The sequence below is a fragment of the Microtus oregoni genome, unplaced genomic scaffold, assembly GCF_018167655.1.
Source record: "Microtus oregoni isolate MIOR12 unplaced genomic scaffold, Mior012 000077F_ref0000221, whole genome shotgun sequence".
Taxonomy (NCBI): Eukaryota; Metazoa; Chordata; class Mammalia; order Rodentia; family Cricetidae; genus Microtus; species Microtus oregoni.
Window position 1 is genome coordinate 1,907,098 of NW_024544029.1, and position 16,083 is coordinate 1,923,180.

Genomic DNA, 16,083 nt, shown 5'->3' on the forward strand with positions numbered 1-16,083 from the left:
TATCGACCCAAATGTGAATATCTGGTGATTGGCCATCGTTCTATTTCAGCTTATGGCCAACCGAGGTGGTCTGAATGGGCGCTTTACTCACCGAAACAACTTCAGCTCCCCATAAAACCGAGAACTTGCTCACGGAACTGGACAGTTGCCAAACAGCATCCCCTCCTCCTCCCTCTCCCCTCACAGCCCTCCTTCTAGCTAAACCCTAAATCTCTAGAATATAAGACAGCACTCAGGCCCCACCGTGACTCTCCACCCAGAAGGTCCCCTCTGTGATTTAAGAGATGATGGCAGGCCTTCCCTTTCCCCAGCAGGTGTTACTTTTATTCTTCCATCACTGCAAATTCAGGTTTTGAAGGATTTAACCTCCAACTGCCAAGCGTATTTAAAACAACATTGCTGTAAAGGAGTACCGCATCTAGCTCTAATTTCCTACATCTCTATAGTAACATTCTTCAGCGACATTATTTTCTGTAATGCATCATCCACGAGCCAAAATATAACCCATAGGTAGTCGTGGTAATTTGTCTGCGTAAGCCTAGAACAGAATCCTAGGGCTGCTGTGTTACCTAAAGGAGGTTTTCCAAGGGGCAAAAAGTGTAATGATCTATCCAGCATAGCAGGAACCCTCATGCCACCATGACCCACCAAGGCCAAGGTCAGTGGATTGACCTATAACATAGAAGTGGGCACGAAAACTACACTTATCCCACAGTGGCTGAATAAGGATGCAGCAAGCCTTCAAATCTTTCTGGACCTCAGTCCTGAAATACTTGAGTAGATGAATGCATGCCTCCTGAGGGACAGGGGGAAATGAAAAGACGTTTCTTTCAGGTGCTTGTCACCTGGTAGGTGCCCCAAGGAAACTCATTGCCTTTCTTTAAGTTATTCCAATGTGGTGCGAGTCAACCCTACATGGGGTAATAATTATCCTAATCCTAAACGGATAACACAGCAAGCATTGTAAATCTAAGGGATTAAAAACCAAGGCCAAGGATCTAGGAATCTGTGTCCGACCATGGAATTCCATTCATCCTTGCTTAATACAAAAGTGTGGTTTAATTGTGCCAGCTAGGCAAGTCCTCACTTCCGCAGCTCTGAAATGGCTCTGCGCGGCACTCTTAGCTCCCAAGAAGCATAGGACTCCTGAGGACTAGGTTAAAACCGCAGGCAGATGAGAGACTGAAGCAGGGTCGACTTTGAAAATGCCAACACTAGGGGGAGACTCCTTCTCAGCCAAAGACATTGTCCCATCCCCCTTCTTAAACCAACCCAAGGCTTCCACACAAACCATGGCCAGGATCAAGTTCAACACCGCTGAGACAGGCTGGGCTGGCAGCAGGTGCTAACTATGGGAGGGGATCATTGAACCCCAACAACGTAACAACAGTTTTCTTCCCAATCTGTTCAAAAAATCTCTCTCAAGTTGAAATCAGAGAGCCATAGCCCCAAACCAGCTGTGGTAGAACACACTTGAAGTCCTAGCATTTGAGATGTAGAGGCTGGAGGAATGGGGAGTTCAGGGATATCCTTGGCTACCTACAAATTCAAGCTCAACCTGAGCTACTTGAAACCCTGCCTCAAAAACAAATGTTAAATTGTTTGATTTGGTTTTGTGTAAAGAGCTACTAAGTTGTTAAAATATCAATGAAAATAACTGATATTAATCATAACAGTAATTTCATACTTCATACAGAGCTTTATGTGTGCTTTCGGGTTTTTAATCTTTTTCCCAGTCATCTAGCCAATGAGCATTATTAACGTTTTACTGTTAGAGAATCTATGGCGTAGAACATGGCGTGACTGTGTCCTATAACCTCAGAATATCAGAGGTGGAAGCAGGGAAGCCAGACTTTCAAGGCCAGACTGGTTTGTTTGAGGCCAGCCTTGGCTATATGAGACCCTGACTGAAATAAATAAAGCCCAAACTAAAAGACCTGTTGGGTTGATGTCTCCATTCTAACACTTGCTAGCTGTGAAACATGGCAAGTTAATAAACCCATGTGGCTTAATAATCTTTTGTGTAGGCAAATAGCAGTTCCTGCCTCCTGGGGTTGTTTGAGAATCAATTGAATCGACACATGTAAAACACTTTTTACAGTGTTTGATATGTTAAAAGCATGTAGCCCATCGCTGGACCCAAAATCACACATTTATTTGTTTATATATAATTATTTAGTTCCTATTATACCAGGCACTGTCTTGGGCCTGAAAAGAAAGGAAAGGCCTTGCAGTTTGTTGGGAATGCCAACACTAGATGATTCTAGTAAGGCGTGGTGAGTTCTATGGCAGAGATACTAGATGACAGGGACATCATGGCAAGGCGAGTTCCCACCATAGCCCAGATGCCAAGCTAACTGCCCTGCAAGCCACAGCAAGAATCACACCCAAGAACCCTGCCTTCAGGGTTTGTGGATGAAGACTAAGCCTTTTAACAGTGAATCCTAAATTGGAAAACATCTGGGCAAGTATTTGACCCCTAGTTTTCCAAACAATACCACTCTTTCGGGATACTCAGGAACATAATTGAAGTTATTGCGTGGGTTTCCCTGGCCTGAGAGGGATCCACAGGGGCATGGCAATCTGGGGATGGGTCAAGTGCCTAACTCACTCAACTACGCTCTCTTAGAAGATAGGGTTACGTGTCCACACTGCCTGTGTTAAGATCATAAATAAACTCCCCATGCCGACTCATTACAGAACAGTCATTCACACAAGGTACAAGTGTTCTCATCCTGAACTGATAAAATTCAATAAAATCATCCCCATTACAAACTCATTGGAACAAATTAGGGGAATTTCGATCAGTGTAAAGGTGTAGGGAAAGCCTCTAGTAATTCTTTCACCACAGTTGAGATTTTTGACATATTTCTTTTCGGTCTTTATTTAAAGCACTGTTTTTCTTAAAATAGTTGCAATTATATCACACAGCCCTGGGGCAGAGAAAATGGCCACTTGTCCATGTGGCAGTGGGGGTATAGCAAATACCGCTCACTTTTTGCAGTCTCTTAGGCTGTACTATGGCCCTTCACCTTGCCTTGAGATTAAAGACATGTTAATTCTGAGTGCAGTACTTTTCATATAAATGAGCCTGTTACTGGGTTTGGGTCTCCATCTATATCATAAATGTACTATACGATGTACATATACGATATACATAAATGCATATCATAAATGCCACTGTATCTGTCATCCCAGAATTCTGAAGCTCACCAGGTGTGAAGAAATAGTACAGTTTTCTGATTGTACTAAATTATATGTATATATGCATATTTTAAATATTGTAAACGTTTCTGCCTTGCATATTATAAGTGCCTTGGCTCCATTCTCTCATTTTATAACTGAAAACCAAAATAGTTTAAAAATTGAAGCTTCTCTAAGACCAACCGACTGCCAAAAAAGCCACAGATGACTGTAGAATCTGGTGTATTCTGGAATTTGAGCACTTTAAGATAACTACTATTCATATCTCAGAAGCCATATTTTGTTCAATTCACAAATGGGATAATAGCAAAAACATTCTTCTTGTCATGGGCCGTTTTTTAAAGTGCAAAATTTAAAGTGCTTATTTAAAGTGCTTCCTGCCCAGTTTCCCTCCCCTTCTTTATCAGACATCTTAACTCTTCTTAACTCTGACCCACATTGCCAGCGATAATGACCAGCACATATTTCTAAGGATGCTGTGTATCATCCCATGACATTTTCCATATTGCTCGAGTCATGGAAAATCATAAATATACATGTGGCGTGGGTTGTTGCCATATCTCCAACGTGACTCATACGGCAGCCACACTTCCCTAGACTTCTCTTTCTAGAGCTAGAGATCAAATCCAGGGCCTTGGGTATTTTATATTTTACACTGTTTTTGAAGCACCATACCACTGAATGCTTGCTTTTTACTCTTCATGACACAGTGAAGAAATACATCCAGGCCAGTAGGTTTTAACTCACCTGTGCTGAGTGGTCGGGTTGATAGCCAGGTCCTGGACAAGATTCCACACCTGGGACAAACACCTGCATAAATCTTGAAGCCCTACAGGTAGAGAAGGCAATTGTCATACCAAGAATAGATACTGCTCCCGGTGAATGGATACCAAGGGCTCTTCCAAGATCAAAGGAGTTTCCAGTTCTTGAACAGCAATCAAAACAAGGGTGGTCTTGTAAAACTGTGTCTGGTCTGCTCCTTTCTTCCTAGGCCCCCATAGCCAGCTGAACCACTGGCTCATCTCTCTATGGACCACTTAGGGCCAAGTTTTTCCAAGACCTCTGAGCTTGCTAATGTTAAATTTCATGTTGTGAGAAAGTTCCCTAAAATCAGTGAATTCCTGCTTAGCCAGTTTCACGTTCCTGCCTCTTTGATTAAGCCCTATCAAAAGGTATTCCCTGGCTCTCCTCCCTGCCTGCTGCCAGCAAGTGCTAGTTAAAATCTCTGCAGTCCTCTGAGGCGTAGCCTCTATCCTCCCTTATCAGGCTTAGAACATGCCAGGCTGCCTTTGGCTGGGAGTTGACACGACTAATCACTCTGGTATTCAGGAGAGGCTGCAGGAGTGACTCCTCCAAGGGACACCTGTTGCTGTGGAGGCCAGGCTTGGGCACATTAGCATGGGAGAGAAGAGTGCCCTCCTATATCCAGAGCCTGCTCCACAAACCCCCAACCTAAGCAGAGAGTCAAGGCCAGAAGTTCTCAACTTTCCTAATGCTTCAACCCTTTAATACAGTTCCTCATGTTGTGGTGATCCCCAACCATAAAATTATTTTATTGCTACTGCATAACTGTAACTTTGCTACTGTTATGAATCATAATGTAAATACCTATATTTTCCAATGGTCTTCGGTGACCCCTGCAAAAGGATCATTCAACCTCCCCCCAAAGGGATTTTGATTCACAGGTTGAGAATTTCTGCTTTAAGTTTTTAAGAATTTGGCACATTCTAGTACTTAGGAGGGAGAGGTAGAAAGATCAGGAGTTCAAGTTCAGCCTCAGCTACATATTGAATTTGAGAACAGTCTAAGATACATAAGACCATGCAAAATAAAAAAGAAAAAGGAAAGGAAAAATCAGGGGCAGGGACCGAGAAAATGGCTTAGTCAATAAAGTGCTCACTGTGCAAGACTGAGCCTGGGTTCCTATACCCGGCACCCAGGTAAATTTGGTGACAAGCACCTGGCTGATAGGTGCAATTTTATAGTTAAGAGTCCAATAGAAATGCTCAAAGCGATTGATTGGGTAGAACACATTTCCTAAAGGCAGTTGAAAATTCGTGTTAGTTGAGAGGTTTAGACAACCCTTATTAATCAGTGTACATGCTCCCTGCAGGTAGGTGGAGCCCAAACAGAAAGAGGGAAATGTGGGCCAACACACACCCAAGCCTGACTTTCAGATAATTCTTACTTTTTCCCTGCTGGAGCGAGTTTGAGAGAATGAAGAAAAAGCAGCATTAACCCTTTGACCTAAATCAGACCTTTGACCTAGACTATTCCTGGGGCTGTGATGAAATGATGACCAAACCTGGGGAGGAAAGGGTTGCCTGGACTCACAGTCATATGATTACAGTCCATTATCTATGAAAGTCAGGGCAGGAACTCCAGCAGGAACAGAGACAGGAACCATGGAGAAAGACTGCTTGCTGCCTCGGTCACTGCCTTGCTCAGCCTGCTTTCTTAGAGAACCCAGGACCACCAGGTCCTGGATGGCACCACCCACAGTGAGGTGGGCTCTAACCCATCAGTCAACCATCAAGGAAATGCCCTATAAGCTTGCCCACCGGTCAGTCTGATAAAACCAAATCCTCAATGGAGGTTTCCTCTGCTCAGGTGACTCGGTTTGTAACAAGTCCACAAAAGCTAACCGGTGCAACCTTCAGAAGTTGTTCTCTCCATATGAAAAAGAAAATCAAAGGAAGTACCCATCTTCCCTTATCAGAGACACGGAACAATGCCTGTCTACAATTCTGAGAGCAGATGTTTAAGGGTATACACCATCTGCTATCAAAGATACCTGCTTGGCTTTAAAATTCACTGGCGTTCTGGGACTTCCCGGTCTTCTTGCTCTTTCCCCGTTATACACCAAACAAGACAATATCCTTGATCTCTGCACAGGGAGCCATGTAAAGTGCAGTTGGAAGTGAGTTTAGTGCTTATCTGGCCTGGCTCTGTTATTTTCCCATGGAGTCAAGGCGCTGAAACCTGTAAAAGGGAAATCACTTGCCAACAGTCCCACTGCTGTTACCTGCAAAGGCCCAGGTGACTACAGACACAAAGCAACAATGTGCTCCACCCCTCCAGGCACCTGGTGAACAGCCGTCAAATGACTCAGGTGGGAAAAGAAATTTACAAGACTCTGTGCAAACATGTGTGAGCATCAAGGTGATCTTCCTGTCCTGTGGCCTCCAATGTTCAGGTAAGATGCTTTTGTAGGTCCAAAGCAGCCCTCCCCAATGGCAGTCCTGGTGACAAAGTTTGATCCCCAATAAATCTTTCTACCCATGGAGTGGTCTAGTTTTTTCATTGTGCCCTTGCTTATATTTGGTGCCAAGACCTGGGAGAGAAACATTGGGCTTTGAAAGGAAAAGTATTGGCTCAGGACACCCAAGGCCTGAGTTCTCAGCACAAAAAAGATTTATTTGTCCCCGAGAGGGACAGAGGGCAGGGATAAGGGACAAGGACAGGAGGTAGAGAACCAGGGAGAAGGAGATGGGAACAAGGGAAAGGGGAAAGGGATATTTGTCCTGGAGGGACAAAGGACAGCCCCTAGATAGAGAGGAGACAGTTGTGACCCATAGGAAAATGGCAGCTTATAAAGGTAAAATGGGAAAACCTGTGTTAGGATGAGGAGTTTAATTTTAATTGGCCATGTTAATTGGGCAAGCCAAAGGGGGCTTTTTATTGTTGGACTTCAATACTTTGATAGCTGGACCTTGTTAGTCAGCCTCAGGAGGAGGAAGTGGCTAATAAGGGAATAGACCTTGGTGGCTAGCTTTAGGAGTGTAATTTAACAGTGTTTTGAAAGGCAAAGGGAATTGGGGAGAAGGGCAAGGCCTTCCAGAGTAGTGTTTGCCATGCACAGGAGGGTCAAAGTCCCTTCAGGCCCCCTTCCAATGGGCCCTGTCCCTTCTAACTGACGATTATCCTGCTGGGTTTGGAACATCTGCCAGTGCTGGCTTCTACCATCCATCATGTTCAACTCCAGATGTTAGTCTTCCACTCCAGCTGTTTTTGCTCACCTGTGCCATGCACTTTGCCCTCTCAGAGCTGCCTGTTTTGTCTCTCTGCCTCTCCGGAGCCTGCTTAATAAGCCACACAGGTGCTTCAGGAAGCTTCTCTATGCCCTCCTGGACACTCCATCCCAGAGATGAGTGACACCTGTCCACAAGACCCTGGACATCTCTCTAACAAGTCTCTTTTCCTTTGGAGACAATCTCGGATTGAGACTGTCACCACAGCACTTACCCTTCCCTTTCTGTCTCTGTTCTTATAATATGAGAATCCTCCCTCTGGCAAGATCCCTATTTATGACCCTTTTCCTAAATCTCTCCCACCTAGTCCCTGCTCTGTTCCTGGAAATTCTCTACAGCTACTGCCAGATGCTTTTAAAGAGGTCTCCTTTCCCGCGTGTTCTGTCTCTTGTTTGCTCATGGAGCTTGTGTTATCTCTCTCCTTCACTTGCTGGAACGGGAACTAACCATGGCCTCTTACTAGACTCATCAGTTCCTCTCACCTGCCTTCTCTAATCTCTCTCCCTCCTCAGACTCAGAGATTCCATTATTCCATTATAACGTACTGGTCTTGCTGCAAAGGGTTTGACCTTTATTATACATTATATATTATATATTATACAAACTGAATGATTAGCCTCAATGACTAGAAAATGGCACACTGGACTTCCAAATTCTCATAGATTGTGACAAGTTAGACCACTACAGAAGCAAATAATCTGAAAAATCCCCTATCTCTAAGGCTTCTAAGCCTTCACTCCCATTAGTCCCTCTGATCACTGGGTTCAGTCTTACAGAGACTCAAACATCTTTTGGGTATAGATAATGTTGGAATATTCTCACAAGCTCTTCTATGCTACTGAAAAGGCTGGGTCTTTAGGATTTGGTCTGCCCACTCTAGACCCAAGAGTGTTTATTTAAAAGCTTCCTCCAAAGCCTCCATCCTGGGTCAAGGTTACCACCTGACTTTGTGACAGGGAAAAGGAGAAACAAAGCAGAACAGCCCAGAAAAAGGACACTGTGTGCTTCAGAACAGCTAAACCATGAGCTGTTTCCAATAGGAATCACTAATGGTTAAGTGTAATGGCCGATCTTTGGGTCTCTGAATACTCTCCCCTTTAACAGATAATCCACAAGCTGTGAGTAGCTGATCAGATCTCCAGAACCCTAGAGGAGAACTTTGAGATGAGTGGTTCTCAGAACAGAACCACACCAGGTTAGTTTTGTTTTGCAATAAAAGCAGTTCTTTAAAATGGAAGGGACTGGATTACCACCACATAGAATTTTGACAAAAATAAAGGTCATAATTAATACCTGTTAAGGATCCTTGTAAAACTTGTATAAATCACTATGTAAACAATTATATGCAGAGAGAGAAAAAGGAGGGGAAACCCAGGATCCTCATTCCCAGGCTCCAGTATTGGAGGGCTGTGGAATGTGACCATGGCCTCTTCCATAACTACTTGGATGCCTAATCAATACATGCATGAGCTCTTTGGCTCAGTTGGGGTCTGGCCAAGTTCCAGATGATAATAGCTAACTTGTGGGAATCTCTCATGAGTGTTTGACAGTGTCCAAGAATATGAAACATTGAGAGACCTCAACAATTATAAGCAGTAGAATCAAAATGAGAATATCAAAATAGCCCAAAGAGACCAATGATTCAAGAGAAAACACTCAAGTGTTTTCATGTCTTTGCCTTGACAGTGCTGACCCTAGAAAACTTAGTAGGCACATTTAGACCACTCATCATCTGATACCTCAGGCCACAGTGACAAAGCAGTTTCAAAACTTTCCTCATCTGAGGTAACATAATCTGAAAGATGGGTGCTTCCCACCCTCTTCACTTTGCAAATTGTACAACCAATGCTCAAAAAAGTTACTATCACCTGCAAAGTGCTCCACAGGTGCAGTGAGTGTGCTCCACAGGTGCAGTGAGTGTGCACTACAGGTGCAGTGAGTGTGCACTACAGGTTCTGTGAGTGTGCTCCACAGATGCAGTGAGTGTGCACTACAGATGCTGTGAGTGTGCCCCACAGATGCAGTGAGTGTGCTCCACAGATGCTGTGAGTGTGCTCCACAGATGCAGTGAGTGTGCACTACAGGTGCTGTGAGTGTGCTCCACAGATGCAGTGAGTGTGCACTACAGATGCTGTGAGTATGCTCCACAGATGCAGTGAATGTGCACTACAGATGCTGTGAGTGTGCTCCACAGGTGCTGTGAGTGTGCTTCCCAGATGCAGTGAGTGTTCTCCATAGATGCACCGAGTGTGCTCCACAAATGCAATGGATGTGTTCCACAAGTGCGGTGAGTGTGCTCCACGGGTGCTGTGAATATGCTTAGGCAGAAGTCCTCTTTCCCCTACCTCCCTGCTGTCTACTTGGACAATGCCTATAAGCAAAGCTTTCCCAACTCAGGAGCCAGTTCCAAGTTACCACACAGGAGCTTATATTAATTATATATATTTGGTCAATATATAATACTTATTACTAACTAGCTCTTATGTTTTAAGTTAACCCATATTCCTTATTTATGCTCTGCTATGTGGTGGTACTTTTATTAGCATGGCATGTTCATCTCCCACTCTCTCTGAATCTAACCATGACTCCTCTAACTCCACCCTTCCTGTCAGGAGCCGTTTCCTCCTAAAATTATTACAGGAACCATTGCCCTGGGGAGCCTGCAGAGAACCTCACTTCCCAATTATATTGAGAATTGTTCTATTGACAGAACCTACCCCACACCCAATTAGCTGTTAATAGAGAGCTATCTGTTAGTGGAAACCGCCAAACTATCTAAAGAACTAGGTGTGTCAACTCGTGAACTCCTGGCCTACGTGACCTGACCAAATGTAACCTCCTGGCCTATGTGACCGTGGACCACGCTACAAGATTCCATGCCCCAGCCCCCATCCCAAGCCAAACTCCTTATCCTATATAAGCTGTACCTGTCTCTAATAAATGGAGGCTCTGACAAACCTAGCATGGCCTCCTTCCTCTCTCTCGTCCATTATCTTACATATAGTACCTCTCCGGGACCCTGGAATTACTAAACTGCAGGGTGGGTTACAACCCCTAGACTGAGTAACCCACCCAAGGCGGTTTACACCTTCCTTCATCCCATCTTTCTCAGTTAGGCTTTCCTGCCTAACTTTATCCTTTCAACTATTGGCCAATAAGCTTGTTTATTAGCCAATCATAGCGACATATATTCATACAGTGTACAGAAGGACTATTCCACAGCATTTGTCAAATGCTAATGGACTGGACATTGTTAATGCAATTCTTGCCTGTATATATTTCTATATAGTTATTGTATATATTGTATATATAATTTTATTATATTAGTTAAAACCTTTGCTTTTTATTTAGACAAAAAGAAGAAAATGTTATGTGATATTTTAATTATATTATGACAAATAAATCTTGCTTGGAGTCAGAGGGCAGAACTAGCCACTAGCTGACAAAAGTTAGCTGTAGAGGTTTGGAGGATCCTAAATAGAGAGGAGACAGGAAGTAGTAAGGTGGGGCTGAGAGAAGATCTCAGGCTTTCTGGATGGAGGAACAGTAGAGGTAGGAAGCGACTGGCAACCGTTCCCTGCTTCTCTGACCTTTCGGGTTCTTACCCCAATATTTGATTCCTTATTTTTTATTGATAAAGATTAATTAGATTAATGCTTCAAATACCAACTGCCTTCTTTACAAAAGCTCCTAATCAACAGTACTTGTTCTCTGGATTAAGCCCTCCCTTCCATACCCCTTTGCAGGGAAAAGGATTGACCTGATTCCCAGAAAGACTTGCATGGTTATGAGAGAAGCTCTAAAAACCAGGTGGGAACGTGGCGAGGCTCTGCAGGGTGGGGTTTTCATGTGGTCTTAGATAAAGTAGATGTACCAGGACAGGCTCCAAAGCCACAGAGAAACCCTGTCTCGAAAAACCAAAAAAAAAAAAAAAAAAAAAAGAAAAAAAAAAAAGAAACAAGATAAAGTAGATGTATCAGAACAATGAAGTAGCATGTACAACAGCTAGCTGCAAGTACATGTCGTTTTGAGATTACGCTCACAAATACAGAACCTCTTGCTAACATCATTCATGATTTATTTATTCTTTTAACAGGTATGTTTTAATAGCTACTTGACAGCAGATGCTGTTGTATAAGACAATAAAAAACTCCATATCAGTTAGGAACATATATAGCTCTCAGTAATGAAACACCCAAACCCAAGTCTGGTGAATCTACCAAAGAGGGCTTGGTGATTTTTCACAGAGGCCACCAAGACCACCAGACGGCAGTGATACATCCCAGATTCTCTTTCCCTCTCCTTTCCGTTCACTCTCCTGAAAGGAGTGGACTTCTATGCTCATACCATCACTTCATAATCAGAGCACACCTACATCCTCTGAGGAGTTAAACCTTCATTACACATAAGCAAAAGGAGCTGGAGGAAGTTAGGGTGCCATAGGAGTATTGGGTAGCAACCCCACAAGAATTCCCTTTATAGGTCATTTTCTGGAATCACATATCACAAGGCTACCCATAGCTTTGAACATGTACAACTGGGCAAATTTCCACTCCAAATAAAGCCGAATGAATCTGTGAGTAAATCAAACTAGAGAAGACTTTGTCTTCTGCGGATCTGCCAGAGCTCAGCATCACAGGGCTCATGCTGTTGTCTGGTAGGGTGTATTGCTGTGGTGCCTAGATTGCAGCAACCGTAGTCAAGAGAACCTGGTGGAAGGATGCAGACCAACTCTCAGAACCAAAGTGCTTCAGAATCAGGTCTCAGAAGGAGCCAGGAAAGTTTCTAAATGTCCGTCATCACTGGCAGTGGGGAATGGACCCAACTATAGGAGTGGTCTAAAGTTTTAGGGGAAGCCCAGTTTCTGGCCCGGCTCTTGGCAATCCCACTTAAATCTCCACATTTGGTAGAAGAGACTCTATGACAGGACATTTGCAGACCAGAAAAGAGGCCAGGGCGCCATGCATTTAGGCTGAACACTGCCGTGCATGGGCTCCAAGTGCCACCAAGAACTGTACATTATTAATATTGTGACTCCATCTTAAAATACATCTTTGTTCCAATTCTTAATGCCTCAGAAAAATCCAATTTCCACTTTCCTAAGTGAAAGCAGGGCTGGGGGTGGAGAGCTTACACTAGAAGAAAAATAGCAGAAGATTGGATGGTTTATCTATTGAGGCTGTCTTCTCACCACGCTTTATAGAGTGAGGTTTCCGAATGTAGGTTAGGGAGCTATTAAAAAATTAAATAAGAGAAGAGTATCTCTTCTACTGTTGACTTGAAGATGCTCACAGCAGGGCAACATAAAAATCATGTTTATAGTGCTGCCTGAAGTAATACTATATCCTAAACCAGAAGCCTATAGGCAGAGTGGGCCATTAAGGATGATTTTCCACGTTATTACTGCTAAAATATTTATGTATTATAATTTTGTAATAAGGTATTTCAAGAGAAAATAGCATTGGGTTAAAATGCACGCATTCACAAAACCTGAGCATTGTTGGGAATACCTGCAGACGCAGAAACCACAGTCACCGATGCCGTTGCAGTCTGGACATTGCCCATCCTGAAAACAGAGCAAGTGAAACCCAAACATTAACCGTAAGAGCAACATTTGCTAAAAGTAAGAAAGGGGCTGGAGAGGTGGCTCGCCAGTCAAGAGCACTGGGTGTTCTTGCCGAGGACCCGGGTTTGAGTCCCAGCACCCACACGATGGCTCCCAACCTCTGTAACCCCAGTTCAGGGGACTGGAGATCCTCCTCTAGCCCTGCACGCACCAGGAGTGCAGGTGGCGGTGCACAGTTGAACATATAGGTGAACACCCGTACACATAAAATTTAAATTTAACTAATACTAAAAATATTTTTAAAAAACAAGAGATTTGCTATGTACACACATGCTGCTGTGACAAAATCTTTTTCTGAATTAAAAGTGCTTCTGCCGCATAGTAGTTTTGAAGAGTTCATTTGGTCACTCTAAAAAAGTTTGTAGATAATCTGCTCACCACAGTAGATGCTCAATATCCATCCTCGTTTATTCTGTACCGACGTGATTTGTTCTTTCAAGACATCAGTGTGATCTGTAAAACAGTTTACTGCTTCCTCCACCCTCACCTCACACTGTTCCCTTGCAAGTGGCGTTGGCCACATTACCAGGTGTAGATCATGAAACAGGATGGGGGCATTGCTGGGTTTGAGGTACTCCTTTCACTGTGGCTGCTCAGCTGGCAGAATCACTGACCTACCGGGAACACAGCTGCACTTCCTGAAACTAAGGCCACCGCTTTGCAACTGTACGGAGGCAAAGTGGAACAGAAATAGCTCCTTGAGACCTCAAGACATCTGTAGAGGTGCAGCGACAACCTTGGGCTGCCTGTCTTCAGCCTTATTCCAGTGTGAGGAAAGTGAATCTCTGCTTGGCTTAACTGTTGCATCCGAGATGTGTCATTTGTGCTCAATTGCTCTGAGGATGTACGTGCTATGTTGGATGTATGTGTGTGCTATGGGGAGCCACAGAGCTAGCATATCAGCCCCTCACCTCCTGGAGCTTACTGTTTCATGGGACAAACACCGAAAGAGGAATCACAAACTGAACTACTACGTAACTACAACCTTTATGAAAGGTTATTACCACCGAGGAAATAAAACTCACAAAAGAAAGGTGATGGTCAAAAAAAGTGGTTGTTGTAGTTGGGGGAGGCACAGGTCATTTGGGGGCTGTGTTTTGAGACAGAGCATGCTAGACTGGCAAGCTAGTTATCCCCCAGGGATCTTCCTGTCTTCACATCCCTGGTGCTCGACATCACAAGCTCAGGACACCACAGCTGGTGGTTTGTACAGATGCTGGGCATTGAACTCACAGCTGAGCTGTAAACACCTTACTGGTTGAGCTACCCTCCAGCCCCAAAATCCTTTAAAAGAAATGACATATAGAACTGGGACTTAGAGAAGTCATATCAGGAGTGGGAAACAACCCTTCAGTGAGAGAGAGGGGGGCCCTGAAAGTGGCATGGAGAGACTAAGGAACAATGCTTTAGGTGGCAGCGGCCATAGTGTTCTTCCTTTTGCAAACTACAGCTCCCAGCATCCCCCTGGACTGGAAGCCGCAAAGGCATAGGGCATTTCTCTCAGACACCCTTGCATTCCTCGTTAAAAGGCAGGGGTCGCCACGAGCCCTCTCTCTCTTTCCCCCTCTCCTTTCATCTCTGCACACCCGTACCCTACTTGTCGTTACCCCTCCCCCATTAAAGTGCACCCACGTGGGACCGCTGCGTGTCCGTGTCTCCTTCCTAACCCCGCACCGCCTTGTGTCGCGTAACGTCTCCACTCTCTAACCCCACAGACAAAAAAGGCAGAAACAAGAATAACACATAGCACTCTCAGACAACAGAAGGCTTTTGGCCATGGTGAGAGTTCTAGATCTTAGAGAAGAGCGAAGTTGTCAGCAGAGGCCAAGAGCTCAAGCTTCAGTCGTGAGGCCAGAGTCCTGACACTGTTAGACTCAAAGAGCAGGAACAGTGGCTGAAGGGGTAGGAAGCTGGTTGGAGTCACCTGGGAGGTGTCTGCAAACCACTTCCCAAGGTCTGTTTGTGTGACACTGTGTTGGACCTCAGCTACCCCATCTGTTGATGTACTATATGGATGCTTTGGGTATAACATGACCAAGTTGAACATTTGCCTCAATGACCACATGGCCTTCATCTGACCTTTACCGAACAAACTGACAGCCCTTACTCTGCCTGAGAAAAGCTGAGGTTTTGGATGAGGGCCATACAGATGTAGCAGAGAGATGGGCTTGCGATGTGTTTGAGACTTGCTGATAAGGTAAATTCAGGAGCTGGAGGACAGAGATGAAACATAGCATCGAAAAAGCAGGTTTGGGAGACAAACGTTCTGGGTGGGCATCCTTGACCTAAGCCTCTTCGAAAACACTGTACTCAAAGCCTTCCAAAGATGGAAAACACATGGCCTGGGGCCTGCCTTGTAGTCCACAGACAAGTGGCATAGAAGAAGTCTCTCTGCCCCAGCTGGACACCTCTTGTCACCAAATGCAGCTTCCAGTCCTGATATTGGGTTACATCTAATTTAATGTTTGGCCAATGGAGTCCTATGGGACTCCCCAAACAACCCAGGGTGTTGCCAAGACTATCGGTTGCTATCCACAAACAGATGGCCAGGTTCCATTGCTGAATATGGAGAAGTCAAGCTGGGGCCTACATACTGTCTCCACCCCTATGTTCTATCATTTGTGCTTCGGGGAGGTGCTCTATGTAAACCCTAACCCAGCCACAGATTCTTGGATGGACAGCAACGGTGTCCTGCCTGCAAGATAGGCTACTGCCATGGTGGGAACAGCCAAGCAATGTCTGGTCTGACTTCAGGCCCACTCCACAAAGTAGACCCATAACTGACACTGCTCGGTGACCAAGAACCTGAGACCAGAGGGCCCAGGAACCTAGGCTAAAACCAAATACCACTGTTCTAGAAACAAAAAACAAACAAAAGGTAGAAATAAAGTGACCTCTGAGGACTTTCTGCTATACTCCTAGATCAAAGCCTTACTCAACCATCATCAGAGAAGCTCCCTCCTATGGAAGATAAGAACAAATATAGAGATGCACACCCAGACAATATGCAGAGAGTGGGAACACTCTGCCCTACATAGGGTGTCTTCATCAAATCCCTCCCCTCAGGGTTTAAGGAACCCTGCAGAAGAGCCAGAAAGAGTTGAAGAGCTGAAGGGCATGAAGGACATCAAGGAAATGAAGTCCTCTAAATCAACGATAAAAGCTCATCTGAACCCACAGACACAGAGGCAGCATGCACAGGGCCTGCATGTATCTGCACTA